The 19185-nt window shown below is 44.3% G+C and overlaps 2 long non-coding RNA genes across 3 annotated transcripts; one reads left to right on the top strand and one right to left on the bottom strand.

Annotated features, from left to right (window-relative positions):
* Window positions 1-12107: 12107 nt before the first annotated feature.
* On the top strand, window positions 12108-15007 carry LOC113348119. 2 transcript variants are annotated; one of them, XR_003359502.1, is made up of 5 exons: window positions 12108-12212; window positions 12679-12763; window positions 12853-12954; window positions 13060-13365; window positions 13470-15007. It is a non-coding gene; the product is annotated as an uncharacterized LOC113348119 (long non-coding RNA). The 2 variants fall into 2 exon arrangements; XR_003359501.1 differs by having other exon boundaries at window positions 13060-15007.
* A 607-nt stretch (window positions 15008-15614) lies between these two features.
* On the bottom strand, window positions 15615-18767 carry LOC113353588. Its single transcript, XR_003361391.1, has 3 exons — window positions 18673-18767; window positions 16310-18488; window positions 15615-15758 (listed from the first exon to the last, which is right to left on the bottom strand). It is a non-coding gene; the product is annotated as an uncharacterized LOC113353588 (long non-coding RNA).
* Between the last annotated feature and the right edge of the window lie 418 nt (window positions 18768-19185).

The following is a 19185-nucleotide window of genomic DNA, read 5'->3' as shown; positions in this document are numbered from 1 at the left end:
TGGAGGCATGGCCGGCATGGCTTTGGTGCGGAGGTATGGCTGGCATGGCATGCCATTGGCACTATGTTACGGCTGGCATGGTTGGTATTCCTTTAGCGTGGAGATGTTTCTTGCATGGCATGCCATTGAAAGGTGGTGCGGCTGGCATGGTTGGCATGCCTTTGGCGCAGAGATGTGGCTGGCATGGCATGCCATTGGCACGGTGGTGCGGCTGGCATGATTGGCATTCCTTTGGCGCGGTGATGTGGCTGGCATGGCATGCCATTGGCATGGTGGTGCCCCTGGCATGGTTTGCATGCCTTTGGCGCGAAGATGTGGCTGGCATGGCATGCCATTGGCACGGTGGTGCGCCTAGCATGGTTGACATTCCTTTGGCGCGGAGATGTGGCTGGCATGGCATGCCATTGGAACAGTGGTGCGGCTGGCATGGTTGGCATGCCTTTGGCGCGGAGATGTGGTTGGCATGGCATGCCATTGGCACGGTGGTCACCAATTGTTTGAGGGTGAAAACAGTTTCTGCTGATTTTGGTAATTTCGAGTGTGTGGGTGAGAAACGAGTCTAAACCCTAAACAATGTACTGCAAGGGAGTACTTTGATTTGAGAGATCAATCTGTAAAAATCTGGCCTAAACCAAGAGATGGACGTTCCAGACTTTCTTCGGTCACAAAGTGAAGAAGAAGGGTTAGTTTAGGGAGGAAAGCGAAGAGAGTGTTGAGACCAGAATAGTTGATTCGGGAAGAGTAGTTGTTTGACAACTTGTATCAAAAAGTGGAAAGCTAACAGATGGGAAAGCTAACAAGTGATTTCTGAGTGTTGTATTCTCCTGACCAAAACTTGTCCTTTGGTAGAAATAGGTGAGACCTATTTATACAAGTCGCAACAAAACGTACCCTGGTCTCGTAAGAAGTAGAAACGATTGAGTAAATGAAAGAAAGCGGTAACGCATGGAATTGATGTTTCCATAATGAAGGAAACGTTTCACCATTACTTTCTGTATTTACTAACCGCCTCACTCTTATGACACTTTCTTGTAACGGGCATAGTGTACGCCGCACGATGTAAACCGCCAGACCAATACCCTGATGAGCATCCCTCAGTTCTGTGACATGTTTTGATGTCTCAAGTGTTTTCGTGGAAAACGTGTAGCATGTTTCTATTTTTTGGCAAGTTAAGATTGAGAGGCTTTCCGGTTTGGTGGTGACCTTCGACGGCCGAGATTTTGCATCTTGAGAGGAAGGTTAGCCATTGATTGTGGTTACGTTCTGTTTGGTAGCCAGTGCAGTGGCCATGGTTCATGGCCTGCGCATGCTCTTGGCGTGGCTGATTAGGTTTCGGTGCCGTGACCAAAGAATTGGCATAGCCAAGTGTGTGCCGTGGCCAAAGAGTTGGCAGCGTAGCCAAGAGATTGCCACAAGTCGTTTGGTGGCAAGCTTGTACAGCTGAGATTTTCATCTCAGAAAGAGAGGTGGTCGTTGATTGTTGCAACCCTCCGTTTGGTGGCTAGAGGCATGGAGGCATGGCCAGAACGGCTCGTTCATGCTGTTGACGCGGCCCAAATTAGGGTTTGGCACAAACCGTGGAACTTTGGCATCGCAGCCAAGAGGTTTCCACAAATCATTTGGTTTGGTGGGAAGCTTGTACGGCTGAGATTTGCGTTCAGAAGGAGGGGTATCCGTTGATTGTTGCAACCCTCCGTTTGGCGCCCAGCGACATGGAGGCATGGCCAGCACGGCTCGTGCATGCTCTTGGCGCAGTCCAAATTAGGGTTTGGCACAAACCGTGGAACTTTGGAATCGTATCCAAGAGGTTTCCACAAATCATTTGCTTTTGTGGAAAGCGTGTATGGCTGAGATTTGCGTCTCAGAAGGAGTGGTAGTCGTTGATTGTTGCAACCCTCTGTTTGGCGGCCAACGACATGGCCAGCACGGCTCGTGCATGCTGTTGGCGCGGTCCAAAATAGGATTTGGCACAAACCGTGGAAATTTGGCGTCGCAGCCAAAAGGTTGCCAAAAATCGTTTGGTTTGGTGGCAAGCTTGTACGGCTGAGATTTGCGTCTCAGAAGGAGGGGTAGTCGTTGATTGTTGCAACCCTCCGTTTGGCGGCCAGCGGCATGGAGGCATGGCCAACACGGCTCGTGCATGCTCTTGGCACGGCCAAAATTAGGGTTTGGAACAAACCGTGGGACTTTGGCATCGCAGCCAAGAGGTTGCCACAAATCGTTTGGTTTGGTGGCAAGCTTGTACGGCTGAGATTTGCGTCTCAGAAGGAGGGGTAGCCGTTGATTTCCTCAACCCTCCGTTTGGCAACCAGCGACATGGAGGCATGGACGGCATGGATTTGGCATGGTTTAGGCGCGGCCAAGCTAGGATTTTGGCATAGTTTTAGGCGCGGCCAAAATTAGGGTTTTGGCATAGTTTAGGCGCAGCCAAAATTAGGGCTTCGCATTGGGAAAAAAGTTGCCACGCGTTTGGTGGTGAACTTGGATGGCTGAGATTTGCATCTCAGAAGGAAGGGTGGTCGTTGATTGTTGCAACCCTTCGTTTGGTAGCCAGCGGCATGGAGGCATGGTCGGCATGGCTTTGGTGCGGAGGTATGGCTGGCATGGCATGCCATTGGCACTATGTTACGGCTGGCATGGTTGGTATTCCTTTAGCGTGGAGATGTTTCTTGCATGGCATGCCATTGAAAGGTGGTGCGGCTGGCATGGTTGGCATGCCTTTGGCGCAGAGATGTGGCTGGCATGGCATGCCATTGGCACGGTGGTGCGGCTGGCATGATTGGCATTCCTTTGGCGCGGTGATGTGGCTGGCATGGCATGCCATTGGCATGGTGGTGCCCCTGGCATGGTTTGCATGCCTTTGGCGCGAAGATGTGGCTGGCATGGCATGCCATTGGCACGGTGGTGCGCCTAGCATGGTTGACATTCCTTTGGCGCGGAGATGTGGCTGGCATGGCATGCCATTGGAACAGTGGTGCGGCTGGCATGGTTGGCATGCCTTTGGCGCGGAGATGTGGTTGGCATGGCATGCCATTGGCACGGTGGTCACCAATTGTTTGAGGGTGAAAACAGTTTCTGCTGATTTTGGTAATTTCGAGTGTGTGGGTGAGAAACGAGTCTAAACCCTAAACAATGTACTGCAAGGGAGTACTTTGATTTGAGAGATCAATCTGTAAAAATCTGGCCTAAACCAAGAGATGGACGTTCCAGACTTTCTTCGGTCACAAAGTGAAGAAGAAGGGTTAGTTTAGGGAGGAAAGCGAAGAGAGTGTTGAGACCAGAATAGTTGATTCGGGAAGAGTAGTTGTTTGACAACTTGTATCAAAAAGTGGAAAGCTAACAGATGGGAAAGCTAACAAGTGATTTCTGAGTGTTGTATTCTCCTGACCAAAACTTGTCCTTTGGTAGAAATAGGTGAGACCTATTTATACAAGTCGCAACAAAACGTACCCTGGTCTCGTAAGAAGTAGAAACGATTGAGTAAATGAAAGAAAGCGGTAACGCATGGAATTGTTGTTTCCATAATGAAGGAAACGTTTCACCATTACTTTCTGTATTTACTAACCGCCTCACTCTTATGACACTTTCTTGTAACGGGCATAGTGTACGCCGCACGATGTAAACCGCCAGACCAATACCCTGATGAGCATCCCTCAGTTCTGTGACATGTTTTGATGTCTCAAGTGTTTTCGTGGAAAACGTGTAGCATGTTTCTATTTTTTGGCAAGTTAAGATTGAGAGGCTTTCCGGTTTGGTGGTGACCTTCGACGGCCGAGATTTTGCATCTTGAGAGGAAGGTTAGCCATTGATTGTGGTTACGTTCTGTTTGGTAGCCAGTGCAGTGGCCATGGTTCATGGCCTGCGCATGCTCTTGGCGTGGCTGATTAGGTTTCGGTGCCGTGACCAAAGAATTGGCATAGCCAAGTGTGTGTCGTGGCCAAAGAGTTGGCAGCGTAGCCAAGAGATTGCCACAAGTCGTTTGGTGGCAAGCTTGTACAGCTGAGATTTTCATCTCAGAAAGAGAGGTGGTCGTTGATTGTTGCAACCCTCCGTTTGGTGGCTAGAGGCATGGAGGCATGGCCAGAACGGCTCGTTCATGCTGTTGACGCGGCCCAAATTAGGGTTTGGCACAAACCGTGGAACTTTGGCATCGCAGCCAAGAGGTTTCCACAAATCATTTGGTTTGGTGGGAAGCTTGTACGGCTGAGATTTGCGTTCAGAAGGAGGGGTATCCGTTGATTGTTGCAACCCTCCGTTTGGCGCCCAGCGACATGGAGGCATGGCCAGCACGGCTCGTGCATGCTCTTGGCGCAGTCCAAATTAGGGTTTGGCACAAACCGTGGAACTTTGGAATCGTATCCAAGAGGTTTCCACAAATCATTTGCTTTTGTGGAAAGCGTGTATGGCTGAGATTTGCGTCTCAGAAGGAGTGGTAGTCGTTGATTGTTGCAACCCTCTGTTTGGCGGCCAACGACATGGCCAGCACGGCTCGTGCATGCTGTTGGCGCGGTCCAAAATAGGATTTGGCACAAACCGTGGAAATTTGGCGTCGCAGCCAAAAGGTTGCCAAAAATCGTTTGGTTTGGTGGCAAGCTTGTACGGCTGAGATTTGCGTCTCAGAAGGAGGGGTAGTCGTTGATTGTTGCAACCCTCCGTTTGGCGGCCAGCGGCATGGAGGCATGGCCAGCACGGCTCGTGCATGCTCTTGGCACGGCCAAAATTAGGGTTTGGAACAAACCGTGGGACTTTGGCATCGCAGCCAAGAGGTTGCCACAAATCGTTTGGTTTGGTGGCAAGCTTGTACGGCTGAGATTTGCGTCTCAGAAGGAGGGGTAGCCGTTGATTTCCTCAACCCTCCGTTTGGCAACCAGCGACATGGAGGCATGGACGGCATGGATTTGGCATGGTTTAGGCGCGGCCAAGCTAGGATTTTGGCATAGTTTTAGGCGCGGCCAAAATTAGGGTTTTGGCATAGTTTAGGCGCGGCCAAAATTAGGGCTTCGCATTGGGAAAAAAGTTGCCACGCGTTTGGTGGTGAACTTGGATGGCTGAGATTTGCATCTCAGAAGGAAGGGTGGTCGTTGATTGTTGCAACCCTTCGTTTGGTAGCCAGCGGCATGGAGGCATGGCCGGCATGGCTTTGGTGCGGAGGTATGGCTGGCATGGCATGCCATTGGCACTATGTTACGGCTGGCATGGTTGGTATTCCTTTAGCGTGGAGATGTTTCTTGCATGGCATGCCATTGAAAGGTGGTGCGGCTGGCATGGTTGGCATGCCTTTGGCGCAGAGATGTGGCTGGCATGGCATGCCATTGGCACGGTGGTGCGGCTGGCATGATTGGCATTCCTTTGGCGCGGTGATGTGGATGGCATGGCATGCCATTGGCATGGTGGTGCCCCTGGCATGGTTTGCATGCCTTTGGCGCGAAGATGTGGCTGGCATGGCATGCCATTGGCACGGTGGTGCGCCTAGCATGGTTGACATTCCTTTGGCGCGGAGATGTGGCTGGCATGGCATGCCATTGGAACAGTGGTGCGGCTGGCATGGTTGGCATGCCTTTGGCGCGGAGATGTGGTTGGCATGGCATGCCATTGGCACGGTGGTCACCAATTGTTTGAGGGTGAAAACAGTTTCTGCTGATTTTGGTAATTTCGAGTGTGTGGGTGAGAAACGAGTCTAAACCCTAAACAATGTACTGCAAGGGAGTACTTTGATTTGAGAGATCAATCTGTAAAAATCTGGCCTAAACCAAGAGATGGACGTTCCAGACTTTCTTCGGTCACAAAGTGAAGAAGAAGGGTTAGTTTAGGGAGGAAAGCGAAGAGAGTGTTGAGACCAGAATAGTTGATTCGGGAAGAGTAGTTGTTTGACAACTTGTATCAAAAAGTGGAAAGCTAACAGATGGGAAAGCTAACAAGTGATTTCTGAGTGTTGTATTCTCCTGACCAAAACTTGTCCTTTGGTAGAAATAGGTGAGACCTATTTATACAAGTCGCAACAAAACGTACCCTGGTCTCGTAAGAAGTAGAAACGATTGAGTAAATGAAAGAAAGCGGTAACGCATGGAATTGTTGTTTCCATAATGAAGGAAACGTTTCACCATTACTTTCTGTATTTACTAACCGCCTCACTCTTATGACACTTTCTTGTAACGGGCATAGTGTACGCCGCACGATGTAAACCGCCAGACCAATACCCTGATGAGCATCCCTCAGTTCTGTGACATGTTTTGATGTCTCAAGTGTTTTCGTGGAAAACGTGTAGCATGTTTCTATTTTTTGGCAAGTTAAGATTGAGAGGCTTTCCGGTTTGGTGGTGACCTTCGACGGCCGAGATTTTGCATCTTGAGAGGAAGGTTAGCCATTGATTGTGGTTACGTTCTGTTTGGTAGCCAGTGCAGTGGCCATGGTTCATGGCCTGCGCATGCTCTTGGCGTGGCTGATTAGGTTTCGGTGCCGTGACCAAAGAATTGGCATAGCCAAGTGTGTGCCGTGGCCAAAGAGTTGGCAGCGTAGCCAAGAGATTGCCACAAGTCGTTTGGTGGCAAGCTTGTACAGCTGAGATTTTCATCTCAGAAAGAGAGGTGGTCGTTGATTGTTGCAACCCTCCGTTTGGTGGCTAGAGGCATGGAGGCATGGCCAGAACGGCTCGTTCATGCTGTTGACGCGGCCCAAATTAGGGTATGGCACAAACCGTGGAACTTTGGCATCGCAGCCAAGAGGTTTCCACAAATCATTTGGTTTGGTGGGAAGCTTGTACGGCTGAGATTTGCGTTCAGAAGGAGGGGTATCCGTTGATTGTTGCAACCCTCCGTTTGGCGCCCAGCGACATGGAGGCATGGCCAGCACGGCTCGTGCATGCTCTTGGCGCAGTCCAAATTAGGGTTTGGCACAAACCGTGGAACTTTGGAATCGTATCCAAGAGGTTTCCACAAATCATTTGCTTTTGTGGAAAGCGTGTATGGCTGAGATTTGCGTCTCAGAAGGAGTGGTAGTCGTTGATTGTTGCAACCCTCTGTTTGGCGGCCAACGACATGGCCAGCACGGCTCGTGCATGCTGTTGGCGCGGTCCAAAATAGGATTTGGCACAAACCGTGGAAATTTGGCGTCGCAGCCAAAAGGTTGCCAAAAATCGTTTGGTTTGGTGGCAAGCTTGTACGGCTGAGATTTGCGTCTCAGAAGGAGGGGTAGTCGTTGATTGTTGCAACCCTCCGTTTGGCGGCCAGCGGCATGGAGGCATGGCCAGCACGGCTCGTGCATGCTCTTGGCACGGCCAAAATTAGGGTTTGGAACAAACCGTGGGACTTTGGCATCGCAGCCAAGAGGTTGCCACAAATCGTTTGGTTTGGTGGCAAGCTTGTACGGCTGAGATTTGCGTCTCAGAAGGAGGGGTAGCCGTTGATTTCCTCAACCCTCCGTTTGGCAACCAGCGACATGGAGGCATGGCCGGCATGGCTTTGGCATGGTTTAGGCGTGGCCAAGCTAGGATTTTGGCATAGTTTTAGGCGCGGCCAAAATTAGGGTTTTGGCATAGTTTAGGCGCGGCCAAAATTAGGGCTTGGCATTGGGACAAAAGTTGCCACGCGTTTGGTGGTGAACTTGGATGGATGAGATTTGCATCTCAGAAGGAAGGGTGGTCGTTGATTTTTGCAACCCTTCGTTTGGTAGCCAGCGGCATGGAGGCATGGCTGGCATGGCTTTGGTGCGGAAGTGTGGCTGGCATGGCATGCCATTGGCACTATGGTACGGCTGGCATGGTTGGTATTCCTCTGGCGTGGAGATGTTGCTTTCATGGCATGCCATTGCAAGGTGGTGCGGCTGGCATGGTTGGCATGCCTTTGGCGCAGAGATGTGGCTGGCATGGCATGCCATTTGAACGGTGGTGCGGCTGGCATGATTGGCATGCCTTTGGCGTGGTGATGTGGCTGGCATGGCATTCCATTGGCATGGTGGTGCCCCTGGCATGGTTTGCATGCCTTTGGCGCGAAGATGTGGCTGGCATGGCATGCCATTGGCACGGTGGTGCGCCTAGCATGGTTGGCATTCCTTTGGCGCGGAGATGTGGCTGGCATGGCATGCCATTGGAACAGTGGTGCGGCTGGCATGGTTGGCATGCCTTTGGCGCGGAGATGTGGTTGGAATGGCATGCCATTGGCACGGTGGTCACCAATTGTTTGAGGGTGAAAACAGTTTCTGCTGATTTTGGTAATTTCGAGTGTGTGGGTGAGAAACGAGTCTAAACCCTAAATAATGTACTGCAAGGGAGTACTTTGATTTGAGAGATCAATCTGTAAAAATCTGGCCTAAACCAAGAGATGGCCGTTCCAGACTTTCTTCGGTCACAAAGTGAAGAAGAAGGGTTAGTTTAGGGAGGAAAGCGAAGAGAGTGTTGAGACCAGAATAGTTGATTCGGGAAGAGTAGTTGTTTGACAACTTGTATCAAAAGTGGAAAGCTAACAGATGGGAAAGCTAACAAGTGATTTCTGAGTGTTGTATTCTCCTGACCAAAACTTGTCCTTTGGTAGAAATAGGTGAGACCTATTTATACAAGTCGCAACAAAACGCACCATGGTCTCGTAAGAAGTAGAAACGATTGAGTAAATGAAAGAAAGCGGTAACGCATGGAATTGATGTTTCCATAATGAAGGAAACGTTTCACCATTACTTTCTGTATTTACTAACCGCCTCACTCTTATGACACTTTCTTGTAACGGGCATAGTGTACGCCGCACGCTGTAAACCGCCAGACCAATACCCTGATGAGCATCCCCCAGTTCTGTGACATGTTTTGATGTCTCAAGTGTTTTCGTGGAAAACGTGTAGCATGTTTCTATTGTTTGGCAAGTTAAGATTGAGAGGCTTTCCGGTTTGGTGGTGACCTTCGACGGCCGAGATTTTGCATCTTGAGAGGAAGGTTAGCCATTGATTGTGGTTACGTTCTGTTTGGTAGCCAGTGCAGTGGCCATGGTTCATGGCTTGAGCATGCTCTTGGCATGGCTGATTAGGTTTCGGTGCCGTGACCAAAGAATTGGCATAGCCAAGTGTGTGCCGTGGCCAAAGAGTTGGCAGCGTAGCCAAGAGATTTCCACAAGTCGTTTGGTGGCAAGCTTGTACAGCTGAGATTTTCATCTCAGAAAGAGAGGTGGCCGTTGATTGTTGCAACCCTCCGTTTGGTGGCTAGAGGCATGGAGGCATGGCCAGAACGGCTCGTGCATGCTGTTGACGCGGCCCAAATTAGGGTTTGGCACAAACCGTGGAAATTTGGCATCGCAACCAAGAGGTTTCCACAAATCATTTGGTTTGGTGGGAAGCTTGTACGGCTGAGATTTGCGTTCAGAAGGAGGGGTAGCCGTTGATTGTTGCAACCCTCCATTTGGCGGCCAGCGGCGTGGAGGCATGGCCAGCACGGCTCGTGCATGCTCTTGGCGCAGTCCAAATTAGGGTTTGGCACAAACCGTGGAACTTTGGCATCGTAGCCAAGAGGTTTCCACAAATCGTTTGCTTTGGTGGCAAGCTTGTATGGATGAGATTTGCGTCTCAGAAGGAGTGGTAGTCGTTGATTGTTGCAACCCTCTGTTTGGCGACCAACGACATGGCCAGCACGGCTCGTGCATGCTCTTGGCGCGGTCCAAATTAGGATTTGGCACAAACCGTGGAACTTTGGCGTCGCAGCCAAGAGGTTGCCAAAAATCGTTTGGTTTGGTGGCAAGCTTGTACGGATGAGATTTGCGTCTCAGAAGGTGGGGTAGCCGTTGATTGTTGCAACCCTCCGTTTGGCGGCCAGCGGCATGGAGGCATGGCCAGCACGGCTCGTGCATGCTCTTGGCACGGCCAAAATTAAGGTTTGGCATAAATCGTGGGAATTTGGCATCGCAGCCAAGAGGTTGCCACAAATCGTTTGGTTTGGTGGCAAGCTTGTACGGCTGAGATTTGCGTCTCAGAAGGAGGGGTAGCCGTTGATTTCCTCAACCCTCCGTTTGGCAGCCAGCGGCATGGAGGCATGGCCGGCATGGCTTTGGCATAGTTTAGGCGCGGCCAAGCTTGGATTTTGGCATAGTCTTAGGCGCGGCCAAAATTAGGTTTTTGGCATAGTTTAGGAGCGGCCAAAATTAGGGCTTGGCTTTGGGCCAAAAGTTTCCACGCGTTTGGTGGCGAACTTGGACGGCTGAGATTTGCATCTCCGAAGGAAGGGTGGTCGTTGATTATTGCAACCCTTCGTTTGGTAGCCAGCGGCATGGAAGCATGGACGGCATGGATTTGGTGAGGAGGTCTGGCTGGCATGGCATGTCATTAGCACTATGGTGCGGCTGACATGGCATGCCATTGGCACTATGGAGCGGTTGACATGGTTGGTATGCTTTTGGCGCGAAGACGTGGCTTGCATGGCATGCCATTGGCACGGTGGTGCGTCTGGCATGGTTGGCATGCCTTTGGCGCGGAGATGTGGCTGGCATGGTGGTGCGGCTGGCATGATTGGCATGCCTTTGACGCGGAGATGTGGCTTGCATGGCATGCCATTGGCATAGTGGTGCGGTTGGCATGCCTTTGGCGCGAAGATGTGGCTAGCATGGCATGCCATTTGCATGGTGGTGCGGCTAGCATGGCATGCCATTTGCACGGTGGTGTGGCTGGCATGGTTGTCATGCCTTTGGCGCGGAGACGTGGCTGGCATGGCATGCGATTGGCAGGGTGGTGCGGCTGGCATGGTTGGCATGCCTTTGGCGTGGAGACGTGGATGGCATGGCATGCCATTGGCACGATGGTGCGGCTGGCATGGCATGCCATTGGCACGATGGTGCGGCTGGCATCGTTGGCATTCCTTTGGCGCAGAGATATGGCTATTTGGGTTTAGCGTGTCGACACCCTAGTTTAAAATATGTGGCACGTGTGATTGGCACGTTTGGATAGCATGCGCAGCTGGCATGTGTAGAGATGATGCCAGTCAGTACCGAGGGCTCTGCCGTGGAGCATGGTATTTGCATAAAAAAAAAGGTACCCCGGTAATTTTACGCATACATGTTGAATGATTTGATAAATGTGCTATTCAAGTGTGACGTCACTGTTTGACTAAGGTTTTACGATTTTAACCCTAAACTAAAAACCACATCATCAAACAAAAAATCAAAAGCAACACTTTTGATGAGCACCAAGTTGTTTTGTTCTTCGGAGATGAATCTTCTTTACCTGAATTGGTGCTACCTAATGTTGATTCTGTATTTTCGGATACAACCACTACAGAAATACTTTCAGATTCCTCTGAGCCAGCAGCAGGTTCTGCCATCGAATAATCTTCTCCTCCACTAGAACTAGAATAATCCCTTCCTGTACTGATTGCTCCTCTCTTCCTGTGATAGATAACACAAACTAAAACGCTGAATGCGTCTTCTTTTTATAGGCATCAATAGGGGTGACCGAGTGGGAATAGAAAACCAGATACGCTTTGGAATAGAAATGGGGTGGCCGAGTGGCAATAGAAAACCAGATACGCTTTGGAATAGCAATTGTCCGCAGAGCCTGTCCAGAGTGTGCGACGCACAAGGCCCGAACTGGGATGCACGGATGCTCCATTTCTTGAACCGACGCGTGTCTGACGCACCAATTTGCGCGTCCTGCGTGCGTCTGGTTTGGACGCACCGATGACACGTGTCCGACGCATTTTTTTTTCATTTTCATTTAAACTTCTTACTTTATTTTTACCATTATTAACCAAATGAAGAAACACAAACATCTAGATCAATAATTTAGGTCTTTATTAGGGTTTTGTAATTGGAAATGACATCACGTATACCCTTGGTTGGGCATGTGTTGTTCTAAGAATGCATTTTGATTGTGCGATATGTTTAATAGTGACTGATTGTTTGACCTTCAGCATGTATAAACAAACGATATCTTCTTTTCTCTTGAAATTTATACACATGTAGCATCATATTCTAATTTTTAAGATCGAAATACTTGACTTTATTGTATAAATACATGATTACATATATAAATAATATATAAATAAAATATGTATATACGTGTATGCGTCCTAGTTTTTTTTGAAAATTTTATCTCGTCCGCGTGTGTGCAACCCAGGGCCCGACTCAGGGAAAAGCCACGTTCTCACTTTACTCGAAATTGAATTTATCTTCATATTTGGAGAGCAGGAGGAAACAAAGAAGCAAATTGTTTCTTCATCATTTTAATGAAGACAGTGAAGATTCGTGAAAAATGTAAGAATTATGAACCCTGATCCATATGATTTCATGTTTTCTTTGTTTTCTAATTTTGGTTATTTTGAAGTTGGGTTCAAAATCATAAAACCCTTACTGATGAAGTGTCTGTGTCCGTTGCATTCGAAATTAGGGGTTGATTACTGTTTTAATGGTTAATAGAAATTCTATCTGATGATGGCTTTCTTTCAATTCAAGTTATTATGAAGCTGAGAATGTTTAATTTGATGGAATATTGCTCAATAATCTGTGATTAGGTTGTGTATGAATGATGGGTTCTTTTATGTAAGCACTCTATTAATGATTTTAAGCTGTTATGTCTGTAATATGTGAATGATTTTTTGATGTTGTGTAATTGTTGAGTTCATCAAGCAAAATTGCTTTGAATTCATTTTGTTTGTGAGCTTAAGAATATTAGCTTATCTCCCATGTCATTCTGTACTTATGTTGAATTTGTTGTCTCCAGACTAGTCAAGATGTTTACTGCTAGAATGAAGAGTTCGAAAGATAAGGGTGATGAACCAATTGAGTTTGAGGAGATTGTTGCTCTGGTAGGTATTTTATTTTCATTTGGTTATGCTTAATGTATTTGATTCAGTTGCTCAGCTTGTCTGTAATTTTAATTCTGCATCTTTTGCAGTCAATTATTCGCGACTATAGCAATGATAACAAAAATAAATAAATGGGAGGACCTAGTTTCATCCAAATCATCAACAACTACCAAGTTCAACAGGAAAAGATAGTAAGTGTGACTTACATTACTGAGAATTGAATTTTATCTCCTTTAAGAACATAAATCAATATCGTGTTACTATCATTACTAACTAACCCTTTTGTTTGAATGTAGAGGATCCCTCAAGGGTTTGTAACGGAATATGGAGATGATTTGCATGCGGTTTTATTGTTCCCGGTGGAATTGAGTGGTTTGTTGAAATTAAAAGAGACTCAAACTCTGATGATGGTGGTGTTTATTTTAAGCAGGGTTTAAGCGAACTATTTGAAAGTTACTCCACAACTTCAGGAACATTTTTGGTGCTTAAGTACGAAGGAATTTCTCATTTTAATGTTCGTATATGCCAAATGAGTGGTGAAGAGGTCGACTACTCATTCTTCCACGACAACGATACAGGTGATTATTACATCGAAGCTTCAGGTTAGTTTGTGTACTCTGAGTTGCGTACATATGAAAGTAAACTCGTAATTCACATGAAAATTGTTTACAAGTCAATGCAGTGCTAATAGAAGTTGTTCTTGTAGTGCTTGCAAGTCAATGCAGATGGTAGTCTAAGTCTGGTAAGTGCTGCATACGCAGTGTGGTTCATTACCTTCACCAAGCTGTAATTGTTACCAGCTGAAGGCATTATAGCCAGATTAGTTTCTGATGTGAGTTCCATGTAGTGAAGGCGGTAGTCCAAGTGTGGTAAATGTTGTATATGCAGTGTGGTTCATTACTTTCACTAGGCCTTAATGTTACAAGCTGAAGGCATTATAGCTGGAGTAGTCTCTGACCTGTAGCGTTAACTGATATTGAAGCAGCAGCAGTCATTGTTAGTGTTTGAAGAAAGAAAAGATAGTATTGTGTTTTTTATTGTTCCTTCATCAGATGTGGGTATAAGAATCCGCAGAATTGGTGTTTGTTAGTAGATATAGCTGAAGATCAACTTGGGCGTAGGACTACACCAGGCGGGATTGGAAAATGGATGTTATCATGATATTCAATTGAATATTTCTGTATTGCCTACTTCTTTTTGACCCTCTTGGAAGTTATCTTGTACAGAAGATGTTCTTGAACTGTACTGAAGGAAATGTTGAAAGTGTTGGAAAGCTTAACAGCAGGACAACATGGACTTATAAGTGTGCTAAACGAAGGTACTGTTAAGTTGAATAAGGGCTCAAATGGTCACCATGTGACTCAACATCACTTGAAGACTTTCTCAAACGAAGAGAATAAGCATCTTTTGCTTGCTTTAGCAAGCCACTATGTTGACATCGCCAGCCTCAGTGGGTGTTGTATTTTGCAGCAATGTGATGTGTACAGAAAACAGAAGGACATCTGCGAGACCACTTCGTTGGTGCAATTAACAGAAAGTGCACTGGTTCAGCATTAAATCCGCAACTTTGATGTGCAGTATGTAGTGGCATTGAGGATAAGAAGATCATAAAAGTCGTGGTCTTAAAGGACATTTTGAGACCCTATCGACTAACAAGTTTAGCGGCAATCCGGTGGAGAAGTTTCTGAAAGAATCTGGTGAGGAGGTTTTTATTGAGTTTGTCAATCTGATGCTTCTTCAAGATCAGTGCAGCAACTTTCTGGTCCACCAAATCCAGTTCTTTTGCTACTTGTAGTAATTCGATCCCTAAAAGTGCAGCTGTGGTCCTTTCTAGTCTCGGTTTTTGAGACAATTGTCGCTAGGCACTCCGTCATTGTGCTTCAGTTTGCAACTCCTTTCAGAGCAGTCTTTCTACCGTCGTTATCTTGTTGCTTCGTCAAGAGTTTTTGGTAGTGGAGTTTGAAATCTGACGGTCCTTATATAGGAAAGTCCAAATGGCAGTTCACATGTTAGACTTAGGTACCTGTCATTGAAATTTGAAATAGGCTTCTCCTAAATCTGATGCGGGTAAAACGTAATCTGCCAACTTGGTTCATAGTTCAGGCCCAACAATTGATGTTGTCTATCCATGAGTTTTATTAGCACAAAATGTTGCATTTACGAAATGGTTTTCACATGGATTTGTTCATTTTCTTATCACTAGAATATGACCCGTGCGGTAACGGTCCGGGCTTTGATATTTTAGGAGAAGGGCTTCTGAGTTTTTTTTAATTGTTTCTTTTTTCTATTTTCGTTATTGTCTTTAGACTACAATATGACCCGTGTCGTAATGGCCCGGGCTTTAAATTGATTTGGGGTAGTTATATACTTTTAGATTTCAGGTAAAAATGTACTATGGCATCAAAAAGTTCAAAGAGTTTAATTCCCTAGTACCAACGGATGAATGTAGGATTGGCACCAAAAAAAGTGTAATTAATTGAAATAACCTAGAAATTTCTAATTTGAGTAAAAATAACGCAAAACCTCTCCACCGTACTTTTCTATATTACAATCTCAATTCGTTCATCGACTCATCGTTTAAAACGTGCGGTCGTTTTATTAGCAAAAAAAAACTTCAAAACCTTTTTAAAACGTTTTGATATGAAAACATTCGGTCATTTTCATATCAATCTGCATCGGGGAATTCTTTTTTCATATCAATCTGCATCGGTTTTAAAACATATAGAAAATGTAAAACATCGAATTCTACGGCTTCCTTCGGTGAGAAATGATGAGAAAGATGAATCTGCAAACATCATGTCATTCCTTGCAAATTTCAGATCCAGACTTTCCCCCATAAGATGCCCTCGAACTCCACCTTCTCACCTCTTAACTGTATCAATAACTCATAAATAATAAAGAGTATTGATTGCTGCTAACTTGAGCTAACTTGAGCTAGCTTGAGCTCCAATGTTGATGCCAGCTAACGTTGATGGTATTCTATAAAACCATCAAACTGGAAAGAAGGCAGCAAATTAGCTAGGAATAAACAAATAAGTCAAGGTAATTAACTTTAATTAGAAAAAAGAACATCAAAGAAGAAGGTATATGAAATTTCCTAATTTGAATATCTTAGTCGAGGCCTTGCAATCAGTTGGAAATGTAGACTTTAGAAATTTAAAGCAACAAAGCTCTACTGGTTAAAGCTGCATGGAGTTTATATTAGAATACAAATCAGTTGTGAGCTAGCACTATATAAGTTTAAGTTTTTTTGATAATACTTCCCTAGTAAATTCTAATCTTTTTGCACAAAGTTAATAATGTGATCATTTTTATTAACTTTATACAAAATATGTTTCTAGGGAAGTTAATAATACTTTTTGCACAAAGTTAATAATATGTTTCCAGGGAAGTTAATAATACTTCCCTAGAAACAACTCCAACTGGTCTGAATCTTTTTGCACAAAGTAAATAATATGATCATTAAATTTAAAAACAAAATGACCCAGATGACCGAATATAAAACAATGCAATGCGCTCAGTTTGAAAATAAATATAAAAACGTACTGCATTTTCAGATAGGTGCCCATGACAATGCGATGTATCAAGACGCTGTGAAATCTACTGGACAGAAAGGAATTTTAGTTGCATTCTTCCTCTAGATGTTATCCCTCGACCCCGGATTGAAACATGTGCAATAATTCCAATATTTGAGTGCCAACAGTAAGTATACAATTATTGTTATTCGCTTCAGCAAACACATTACAGTCTGTTTAGCGGATTCTTCAACATTGGGTAGTATGTGATATACGGGTATGGAGTAGCCTTAATAATCCTTGCTCTTCCTTCTTCATACTGCTTCAGCAAAAATTTCATCCACAAACTTTTTCTCCTTTTCTGAAATGATAATCAATGATTTATTAGTAAAACTTTTGAAGCACTTAGCAGATATTTTAAGGAAAATATTATTCTCTGTGTGGGTTTTGGTGTCCTGATCTGCTAAAATAGATGTGCATTATGATGATCTTCTGAGTTCAATGAAAGTTGTAAGCAAACAAAAACTTTACATTTTTACATATGATCGGGTAAGAAAAACTCTTTAATACAAAAAAAAATTACTATGTCTGATCAATTTCAGCTTTTGGCATCATAAACTGACAAAAGTAGACTGACTTTTTTGTTTGGCCTAGCCTTGAATGTTTATCTTTTCAAAATCCTCTTACTCTAGCTATTGAGAAGCCTTTCCTCTGTAACAGTGGGCGGTATGGAGTGACGCGAGGTGATTTTAATCAAAAAAATAATTTTTGGAGTAAAGATACGCCTCTTCTTGTCACCATTATTCACCAGGTCCACCTTCACCACCACCAGTTGTTTCTCTCAATATTATTGCCTTAATTTTCCTAAGCTGCGTCCTAAAAGTTGATCAGTTGGAGTTCTCCCTTGCTCCAAGGGAAGACATCTTTTTCAAAGGCCTGTGGAATTCTAAAATGTTGCAAAAATGTAGCCTTAGTTGCCTAGATCACTTTGATCAAATAAATACATAACAACTCTTAGGTCAGAATTTCAAATTTCTCATATGTATGACAAAGTGGAATACTTGACCAAGAAATAGTCAGCAGAGAAGTTGAAAAGGAAAAGAAATTATAGCTAATGGTAGTAAGATCACATTACCAAGATTTTAGCATAACTATATCTTACAGTGCACAATTGTAAATCCAATCAATTAAAGTTGTATACCAAAAGCAAGTTATATCTGGTGAGAATAGAGACAACACCAAGAAAATAAAATTAAAAACATTCTTTTAATTATTCCACAACCAAATGGTCTAGGGGATAGCGATCGGTGAATGTTTATGCTAATGTTATAAATTGCAAATTCAACTTAACATAAAAGTAAAATTGGATGATTACCTTTAAGTTGTTTCAAGCCTCCCGGTGGAATCACTAATGCTACCTTGTGTACACTAATGATCGTATGAATAGATCATACGAAGAAAAAATCATTAATGCTACCTTGTGTACATTATCAGGGGATACCAAGAACCAATATAAGGAATAGATCATACAAAGAGTCTGCATCTTATAGCGAACCTTATACGCTAAAGATTCTAATTTCATACAGTTTTATTAGTTAAATACATCGGTATGCATATGAACATGAAGAATGATACACCCAATTTGAAACTGAAACTCACAAATAAAACAGAGGATATTAATCCCATATCAAAATAGAATTGTATAAAATTTATCACCGAGCAAAATATATAAAGATTCTTTCGGAATCAGATAAGGTATGAAACCTGAACCAAGTTAGAGGAAAATTCATAGCAAGCTCATGGAAATCTAGAGTTAGAACATCGGTCATTGGGATGTACTGTCAAACTGTTGGTGTGCAACTTACTCACATAGATTATTCTACATAAACAGATTCATGTAGTCCTGAAATTTCAATTTAAAGACATACTCCTAAATTAAAATAGACCAAGAATCATTAAAAAAAATACGGAAGTTGGATAATTGTACCTTAATCTCTACTTCAACTTCCTCAATTTCAGCACATTACTCACAGTTGTAAACTATCAGGGGATACCAAGAACCAATATAAGGAATAGATCATACGAAGAAAAAATCATTAATGCTAACTTGTGTACATTATCAAGGATACCAAGAACATATATAAAGAATAGATCATGTAAAGAAAAATTCGCTAATGTCACCAAATGTGGATGTACTGCGTCTCCATGTTCTGCAACCAAGATCAACCATCAATCACTACAAATTTTCACAAACTGGTTAAATTTCGACAGTAAAATTGTAAAAAAAATCAGTGAAGATGAGGGAAAAAAAAACCTTTGCAAACTAAATCAAACGAAAAATTAAGGAAAAAAAAAAGAAAAACGTTTACAGTAGTTTAGAAACATAGTGAGAACCTCTGGAAGATAGCTTCTTTTGAGATTTATGTAGTCGAACATAAATTAGTGAGCTGTTAATGGGGAGCTTCTTCTTTTCGTAACGCATGAAGTCATGAACAATCAATGGAAAGTAATGTCAAAAATCGAAGAGAGAATGAAATCAAGTAAGTAACCCCATCTGGGACGTTAAATCAGAGCGTAAAATAGGGAGGCATTATAAGCCACGATTTGTCTTTTGTAGTTTCACAACGGTGTGAGTCGTCGATCGTCTGAAAACACTCGTTTACAGCCGTCAGATGGTCCAAAAACCATTTGTTTTTGGTAGAATGACTAGGATATGACCCGTGTCATAACGGCACGGAATTTGGTATGTTTTTGTTGTTGGCAAATAATGATTCCTCAATGTATTTGATGCTTGTCCCATAACGTTTATCATGTAATCTTTTTTTTTTTTTGTAACATCGGTACATCACATAATTATTTCTTTTTTGTAACATATTTGAAATATGAGATCTTCAGTTCTCTATCCGT

This window comes from Papaver somniferum, chromosome 2 (assembly GCF_003573695.1).
Source record: "Papaver somniferum cultivar HN1 chromosome 2, ASM357369v1, whole genome shotgun sequence".
Taxonomy (NCBI): Eukaryota; Viridiplantae; Streptophyta; class Magnoliopsida; order Ranunculales; family Papaveraceae; genus Papaver; species Papaver somniferum.
This window is presented reverse-complemented; position numbering and strand designations above follow the sequence as displayed.